The sequence below is a fragment of the Vigna radiata genome, chromosome 10, assembly GCF_000741045.1.
Source record: "Vigna radiata var. radiata cultivar VC1973A chromosome 10, Vradiata_ver6, whole genome shotgun sequence".
NCBI classification, from domain to species: domain Eukaryota; kingdom Viridiplantae; phylum Streptophyta; class Magnoliopsida; order Fabales; family Fabaceae; genus Vigna; species Vigna radiata.
This window is the reverse complement of record NC_028360.1, coordinates 5,433,406-5,443,170: the sequence shown is the minus strand read 5'-3', so window position 1 is coordinate 5,443,170 and position 9,765 is coordinate 5,433,406.

Sequence of the window (9,765 nt, the reverse complement as noted above, 5' to 3'; positions counted from 1 at the left end):
TAGGTTACTCTGATGCAGTTTATGGTGGTTGTAAAATTGATAGAAAGAGTACTAGTGGAACTTGTCATTTTCTGGGTTGTTCTTTGATGTCCTGGCACTCAAAGAAACAAGCGTGTGTAGCCTTGTGTACCACTGAAGCTGAATATATTGCAGCTGGCAATTGTTGTGCCCAAATTTTGTGGATGAAACAACAACTAGAAGACTTGGATATCTTCCTTGATAATATTCCTTTAAAATGTAATAATACTAGTGTTATAAATCTGACCAAGAACCCCATAATGCATTTAAGAACTAAGCACATTGAAATTAGACATCATTTCTTAAGTGATCATATTCAAAAGGGGGATTGTCAAATTGAATATGTTGATACTTTGCATCAATTAGCTTATAATTTTACCAAGGCACTACCTAAGGATAGATTTTTTGAGCTTAGACGAGAATTAGGAGTATTAGATATGTCTTAGGATCAAAAGATGATGAAAATTTTTACATTTTCGTAAAATTCACGCTTCATAATCGATTATCACAAGGCAATAATCGATTATTCAAACTCAACTCAAATATGGGAAACTTTGAACAGATAATCGATTATCATCAGGCATAATCGATTATCTTGCAATTTCTGGGCAGTGCTTATTGAGCACATAATCGATTATCTCAAGCCATAATCGATTATCACGCTGACAGTTTCAAAAATAGAGCCGTTGGAGCGTCCCATAATGACTATAAACAGCTAGTTTTTTCATTTTTCTTATAAATAGCCCCCCATAATCGATTATTAGACACTTCTTTGCACCCAAATACTGCTGAAATCAAATCTAGAGCTAAAATCCTCTTCATTTCTCCTCTCTTTCTCAAAGTCTCATTCTCTTAAACTTCCTCCATGGCTGATTCAAGAAGACATCGCCGCAGAGCTGCTAGAGCATCTTCTTCCTCTGAATCACGTCCTACCACCATTGATGGGTGGATATCAGATCCAGAAAAACATGCAGATTTTGTGAGTTCATGGCAAGAAAGAAGAATCATGGCGGTAAAATTTATTCGTCTTGATTTTTATCGCTTTTATGGATTTCAATTCCCAGATCTCTTTGGTGCCCAAGGTCTCACACGCTTGGTGGAACAAAAAGGTTGTATTTATCCTGATCTCATAAGAGTTTTCTACTTCAACTTGAGATATCGTGATGGGATCATTTCCACTAAAGTAAAGGGAGTCTACATAATTTTGGATGACGGCGTGTGGACTAATGTCGCACAACTTACCATTTGGGATGACGCTGTAAAGGTTCATCTTGGACTTTCTAATTTCAACCGACTGATGGTATTTCAATCCTTCCTGCGCCATCCTGAACAACAGACCAACAGAAGGCAGCTGCTTGTTGGTGGCTTCAAAGTAGAAGAGAGGATGATCCACTACTTAATCGTATGGCTTTTGTGTCCTAGAGCAACCAACCATGCTCAATGCTCTAAGCAGGATCTGCTTCTTTTGTATGGGATCCTCAATCGCACACACATTGATTGGTCTGCTCTCATTTCTGACACGATGGTAAAAGCTAAGAAGTCTCATTCTTATCATTTTCCTTATGCTCTTCTCATTTCTAGAATTTTAGAATATAAAGGAGTGAATGTGGAAGGAGAACCTGTTCAAAAAATTCAAGCCATTGGATCTAAGATTGGTGACAACACTTTTAGGCAAATGGGATTTGTCACTCAAGGAAATGCCATCATTCATAAAGATGATGCTCATTCAGATAATGATGAAGAAGATGACATGGATACACACATGGCTGACCCAGTAAGTGTTGCTGCTCCTTCTGATGCTGGACCATCCAACATAACCTCCTCTTCCTCAACTTCTATGGAAGAACACTTTGCAAGGTTATCTAAACAATTGGAGGATATGAGTCTAGCACAAAGGACAAATTTTGAAGAGATTTATGAGTGGCAGCAATCTATTGATGAATACATGGTTGATCAATTTCCTGATCTTGATGTTCGCCTATCTAACATCGAGAGTCATCTCAATATCCAACCTCCCGAAAGATCCCCTAGTCCTGAATTTTAGAAATAGGCTACCAAGTTGATTGTTTGTTGTGTTCTTTTCTCTATATTTTTTTTGTGATGATCTTTATGAAGTTTATGTAATCTTTCTCTTTTAAATAAAATGATCTTTTATGTTAATTTTAAGCATACATTATATAATTGAGGGGGAGCTCATATTAAGGAGGAGATTTTTCATTAATCTTTTTGCTTATGATCAAAAAGGGGGAGAAGGAAAACTATAAGGGGAGAAGTATAATACAAATTGATAATTGATATAGGTACTGCTAACTTTGTTGTTGTCTGTAAGCTTGTATGTTTTTGCAGGTAAGCCAAAGTTGCTTTTAAAATTGAATTTTTGATCATCATCAAAAAGGGGGAGATTGTTACCAATATGGAGTATTGGTAAATCTTGAAGAAAATTGTTTTGATGATGCTGCAAAAAGTTTTATTTGAAGAGAACTTTAAATTATTTAAAAGCAATTTGAAGAAATTAAAGGTAGTAGGAAAGTCTTAAATAAATTGTAAATCTTGTATTTTCTACTGGAATAATCGATTATGGACAAGCAATAATCGATTATCACAAGTCCTTAAGGAATAACCGATTATCATTTCAAATAATCGATTATCACATTTTGAAAAACCTGTAACAGACTTAAATAATCGATTATCACTTACAATAACCGATTATTCGTGGCAGTTGGGACTTGACCTTTGATATTCAGAGCAGATGGCTATATGTAGGGATTCTGAGAAATTCAAATGCAATGTTTTTTAACAGAAGCTCAGCAGAATACTGTTTGTTAGAGGAAGTTCTCAGAAGCTAGAGTTCAAAGTTCCCTTGCTTGGTCTCGTGAATAGGAGAAGCTCGCGTATCGTTGGTCGATTGTCGGAGTGGTTATCTTCGAGTTAGCAAGGTGCTCTGCTTGGTCTCGTGAATAGGAGAAGCTCGTGAATTCTGGGGCCCTTTGACCAGGATTTTTTCCTGTAAAAAAAGAGGAATTAGACAAGGGTAAATCAACAAAAAGATAAAATGAAAGCCTATAACAACAAAATTCTAAAAGAACATTTTTAATTTGACATTTGAAGAAAAGAGGAAAATACTATTTATCATTTAAAAACACAAAATTAACATTATTTTTACAAAACTCTAAAATTAAAGAAAAATCTAAAAACTATCCTAATTCTAGAAAATAAGAAGCTAAAAGAAAATAAAATTAACTTCTAATCATAGAAAAATAGGGAAAAACTAAGAGTTATCAAATATCCGCCATGATTTCATGACTATGAGCACCCAGACTTTGTCTTTAAATTGAAAAAGGCCTTATATGGACTAAAACAGGCACCAAGGTCTTGGTAGATTGTCTAAGTGAATTTATGATAAAGAAGGGATTCACTAGGGGTAAAGTAGATTCAACTCTTTTCATTAAGAATTCTAAAAAGGATAGATTATATGTACAAATTTATGTTGATGGTCATTTTTGGATCAACTAAGCCTACTTTATGCAAAGAGTATTCTAAGACTATGCAGAAAGAGTTCAAAATGTCCATGATGGGAGAAATCCCATACTTCCTAGGACTTCAAGCTAAGCAGAATGCAAATGGCATCTTTATTCATCAATCCAAGTACTACACTGATTTGTTGAAGAAATACATAATGTTGGACTACAAAAATGCTGCAACACATATGACAACAAATTGGTATTTTGATCTTGATGAAGTAGGCAAAGCTGTTGACAAGAAAATGTATAGAGGTATGATCGAATCTTTATTGTACTTAACTGGCAGTAGACCAAACATCATGCATAGTGTCCGTCTCTACTAGGTTTTAGTCTCTACCACAAGAATCACACTTAACTGCTGTAAAAGAATTTTGAAATACTTAAAGGGAACCAAGGATCTTGGATTGTGGTATCCCAATGGTTCAAACATTTTTCTTGAGGGATACAATGACTCTGATTTTGGTGGTTGCAAGCTAGACAGAAAGAGCACCAGTGGTACATGTCATCTACTAGGATGTTCACTAGTATATTGGGATTCAAAGAAACAAGCTTGTGTGGCATTATTTACCACAAAAGCCGAGTACATAGAAGTTGGAAGCTGTTGTGCTCAGTTTCTTTGGATCAAAAGCCAACTAGAGGACTATGATATATCATTAGGTCATATTCCCTTAAAATGTGATCACACCAGTGCAATAAACTTGACTAAGAATCTTGTTCTTCACTCTAAAACTAAGCATATTGAAATAATGCATCATTTAATACGAGACCAGATCCTCAAGGGTGAAATTAAGGTTGAATATGTAGATACCTTACATCAATGGGCTGACATTTTTACAAAACCGTTAAATAAAGAAAGATTTTATACAATCCAAAATGAACTAGGAATTCTGGATGATAGTAGTATAAAATAAATTGATAATCGATTACACTATGTATGTATGCAATTGGATACATTTTACTGTTACATTGACATCATTGCATACTCATAAATTATCTGTGATAGTTCCTGTAATGCATTGATTCTAAAATGTTTGATCTGGAAAGACTTGAAAGGGTTTTGCAGGAACATTGCTTGCTGAATGTGTGAAACTGGGAAGTCAACAATGTACTACAACAAGAAGTTGATTACGATAAGACTCTAATTGATTTGGTTTCAACATTGGGTTTGAAGATTCCAAACTTGGAATATCTGTTATCTTTAAACCTTGTTTTATATTTGGTTGAATGTTTATTCTTCTTATATCTCTATGCTTATCCGCTACATCCATGTTTTGAGATAAAGAGAGATTAAATTGTTTTTGGTAATTCAAATTGTATGACCTATGCTCTGATAATACTGCTATACATTTTCTCTGATACAATGCTTGAATATGTTGTTACATGCTTTCATACATACTCTGATTATATTGCATTGTACATCTGTGTTTTGAGATTGAAATATGCATAATGACAAGGGTAGCGTTGCATATTATTGATTTGTTCACATGTTTTCATTAAGAGGGAGTATGTGAATATAATTGACAGGGGGAGCATCAAAATTTGTTTTGATTATTTCATCTGATGCATCTCTAATATGCTTGATTATTTGTACATCAATTACAATGTGTATATCTTTTTTAATAATACCCGAAGGGGAAGAATTATGTTGAGATTGTAATTGAAGATAATCTGTATGATTTTGTGCAACATGGTTGTTTCTTAATCATGGTTATGCATCATAAAAAAAGTGGGAGATTGTTGAGATTTTTGATAGGGGGAACACATGTTTAGCTTAACCCACAGTCTTAGTGATATCTGTTGTTTTTATGATGACAACACACAATTAATAACATATGTGTATTTTGTGTTACATGTTTTATGCTTACATGTTCTATGCTTTTCAGTACTGTGTTAAATCTATATAAGCATACATGAGAACATGATTGTGCTATTCATTGCATATCACTGTGTGTAATATGTGATTACATATGTGTATGCATGACATAAATTTTTGGAAATGGAAAACCACAAGCACTTTGGTTGAACTTTAAATGTATGGCAAAACAACAGTTTTAATTCGACTACATTATATGGTGAGCTCGACTAAAAGATGTGTGTTTGCACAATTTCTTTTCAAATGTGCTGTGACATATTTTGAGTATAAAACTTTTCAAAAATGTGTTAAGTATTGTTGCATAATCGATTGCATGTGATTTGTATTCGACTAAATTAGTTGTTGTTTTGAAAACTGTTGAATGCTTGACATAATTGTCTTAACGGTCATATTTTTAATTGTGTTGACCAAACATTAATGATGAATTGATTACATTAATTTCACCTTCAATTAATGAGCTTGATCAGTACTAGACTGTTATAACCGCAAGTTTTATTCGACCACATTAGTAGCTTAATCGATTAAAATGTGTTTGATGTGTGTATTACTATAAATTGACGTTGACTTGAATTTTGTAAGAACTTTTTGGGGAATTAACATTTTTCATATCTTTCAGAGAATGTTGTGTGATCTAACCAGAGATTGACTGTGGTGATCAAAGACTCAGAGGTTTCTTGAGAATCATGGTTTGATGGGTATTGAACGTCTGATCAATCTGCATGAAGAGGTGTATTCTGCGCGATCAGGAATTTGCAATCTTTGAAGATAGGTTTGGGTTCCCTATTGTGATTACAGGAAGAAGAACTGTGTTCTTGACTTTGAGGGTGCCTCAAAGGGTTTGACAACATAAGAGGGTGTTGTTGTTGCTTGTCTGTATTGTTTTTCTACCTATATTAAATTAGAGTTAGAGAGGTGTTTTACACTTTTGACGTGAGGTCTATGTAAAAACCTTGTTGTAAAAACCTTGATCTTCATAGTGCATTTGCTTCCCGTGGTTGGAAGAATACTAAATGTAGGCAGGTTGCCCGAACAGTATAAAAATCAACATTTTAATTCTCTGATCCCTACACTTTTTTACTAAGTCGATTAACCTGTTTGCATATTCGATTAAGCTTATTGTTGCATTGCATATCTTTTAACTTGTGATTCAAGAAAAGTGTAAAGACATCTTATTTTGTGAAAAAGATTTTAAAAGCTTTTATTTTTACACTTCACCAATTCACCCCCCTCTTGGTGTGAGAAACTAAGTCGTTCTTTTTTAACAAAAATGTTTATCCAAATTTGTTTTATTTCCTTTAAGAAGTACCTTTAATAGTATTAGATAGTGATTTGTTGACTACCTCAGTTTGTCCGTTAGTTTGAGGTTGACATGTGGTACAAAACAAGAGTTTAGTTCCTAGCTTTTCCTATAAAGTTTTACAAAAGTGGTTAAGGAACTTAAAATCTCTATCAAACAAAATAGTTTTCGGTAAACCATGCAACTTAATTACTTTTTTATAGAAGTGTCTTGAGATGTGGCTAGCATCATCTATCTTGTGGTAGGATATAAAATGACTCATGTTACTAAAACAATCTACCACCACAAATATAAAATCATAACCCCTTTAAGCCCCTGGTAATCCTAAGACAAAATTCATTCTTATGTTCTTTCAAGGGGTACTAGCCATAAGAAGAGGTGTATAGAGTCCATGGGGCACTGTCTTAGATTTGTCTTCTAAACAAGCTATGCATCTAGAACAGTGTATTTGAAAATTTATTCTCATATGTGGCCAATAAAATTTACTTTTCAAAAGACAAAGAGTCTTATCATCTCCATGATAGCCCATTAGTCCTCCTCCATGACTCTTTTTTATAAGAAGCTTTCTAATGGATCCTTGAGGATTGCAAAATTTTCCTTTATTAAAAAATATCCTTCAAAAAGGTAGAATCCATCAAAAGGATTCTTAAGACATGATGCATATGTGGATGCAAATGTTTCATCATTATCATATAATTCCTTTATATCATCAAAGCCTAATATTTGAGAACCTAGGGTAACTAATAATGTATGTCTCCTAGATAATGCATTGATCACAACATTAGTACTCATCTTTTTGTGTTTCATAATGTAAGGAAATTGTTCCAAGTACTCTATCCACTTTGATTATCTTTTGTTTAACTTTCCTTACCCTTTTAGATACTTGAGGGACTCATGATCCATGTGTATGATGAACTCACAAGTCACCAAGTAATGCTCTCATGTTTTAAGAGCTCGAATTTGGGCATATAATTCTTTTTCATATGTAGAATAGTTTAAGATAGGTCCTTTAATTTTCTCATTATAGTATTCCATAGGATTACCTCCCTGAATTAACACAACGCCTATTCCTACCCCAGAAGCATCACACTAGAATAAGCTCTAGCTTAAAAGCTTTAGAAAAGTCAAGCAAAACTAGAATAAGTGCATGAGTTAACTTAGTTTTCAAGGTCTCAAATGACAATTCTTGTTTTTCACCCCAAACAAATGATACATCTTTCTTTACAAGCTCATTCAAAGGAGCAGCAATGGTGGAGGAGTTCTCTACGAATCTTCTATAAAAGCTAGCTAGACCATGAAAACTTCTCACTTCTCCTATTTTCCAACTTTAAATCCAAGGAGGATTACATTTTCTTGACAAAAAGCACACTTGTCCAATTTGGAAAATGGTGATGTTCCCTAAGAAGAAGCAAAACTTGCTTAAGGTGGCCAAGATGTTCATGAAGACCTTTGCTATACATTAAAATATCATCAAAGTAGACTATAAATAACTTATAACGGTCTAAAAATCGTTATTTTTATATATGAATTTGATATTAAAACACACCTTTTATGACTTAGAATAAGCTTAGAATCATGCAAAACACTTTAGTTTGGTTATAAGAGAGTCAAAAGTGGTTTTAAAGGTATTATGCTTGGTTTTGCATTGTTTTTTGCAGGATTTGATGAGATTTGAATGATGGAAGTGACAAAGGAAGGACTTAGACTCAAGAAAGGAGGAGAAAAGAAGCAACAGAGGAGTCACGTCCACCGCTCAGCGCCAATTCCAACGCTAAGCACCAGCCTCGTGGAGGATGCCACTGTTTTACGCTTGAGCGGCGACGCTGAGGGGAGAAAAGAAGAATCACTCACCGTTGAGCGCTGGATCCACCGTTGACCGCTGGCTCTGCAGAATTAGCCATTGTTTTACGCTTGAGCGAGACCGCTGAGCATTCTACGGTACTAAAGCTCACCGTTGAGCAGTGTAACGGGCGATGAGCGCCTAAATGATGGGCCTGGGCCGAATATCTGTTATTTTTCTGCATTATAAATAGATCCAATGCGATCATTATGGCAATCTTTTGGCAGTGGAAGACATCAGAGCACCTTCTACACTCTTTGGAGGCGGTTTTTTGGATGTAGGAGCTCCAAATTACTAAATCTAGGGTTTATTCTTTCATTCTTTCCATTATTTACATCTAGTTTCACCATGTCTATGGTGAACTAAACCCATTGTTGTTGGGGAACAATGTAATCCTTTTGAAACTCTCTTATATTGAAATTCTTATTTTATTCATATGCTTGTATTATCAAGTTTTTGGGTTTTCTTCTCTGAGGTTAATGCATACATCGTTTAACTCATTCGGTGTCATGATATTTGATTTTGTCAATACAAGAACGTACGAGAAAGTCTAGAACTGATAAGAATTCTCTTAATTATGAAATACTGCCTAGTAATAGGAGTAGGATGGTCAATCGCTTTAAGCTTCTGTAATTAACGCATTAGTAATTACTAGGGAGACTAGGAATAGTAAACTAGTAATTAATAATAGACTTTCTTCACCGAGGAATCAAGTTTAGAGTAATTTAGAAATTTGCATGACATTGATAATGAAGCAAATTTAATAAGAATAGTAGATATAGGAGGGTGGATAAGGATGAAATTGTAAACCCCAACAACTGCATTCATTCATATCTTTTATTTTCCAATTGATTCAATTTGCATGTTCATGTTTAAATTTAGTTTTTCATCAACACTGCAAATTATTCTTCTTTCAAGTCTTATGCAATTAATTCACATGAAAGATAAGGCCTAAGAGTCCCTTGGGAAACGATATCTAGACTTATTGTTTTATTATTACTTGATAGGATCTGATACACTTGCCAAGGTGTTAACAATAACCTTCCTATACATTCCCTAAGGACATGGTTCATTAACCTCATGAAGGTGCCAAAGGCGTTAGTCAAGCCAAATGGCATGACTAACCATTCATACAAATCAAACTTGGTCTTTTAAAGCGATTTTTCTTTCATCTCCTTCCTTGGTTCTTATTTGATGGTAACCACTTTTAAGATCA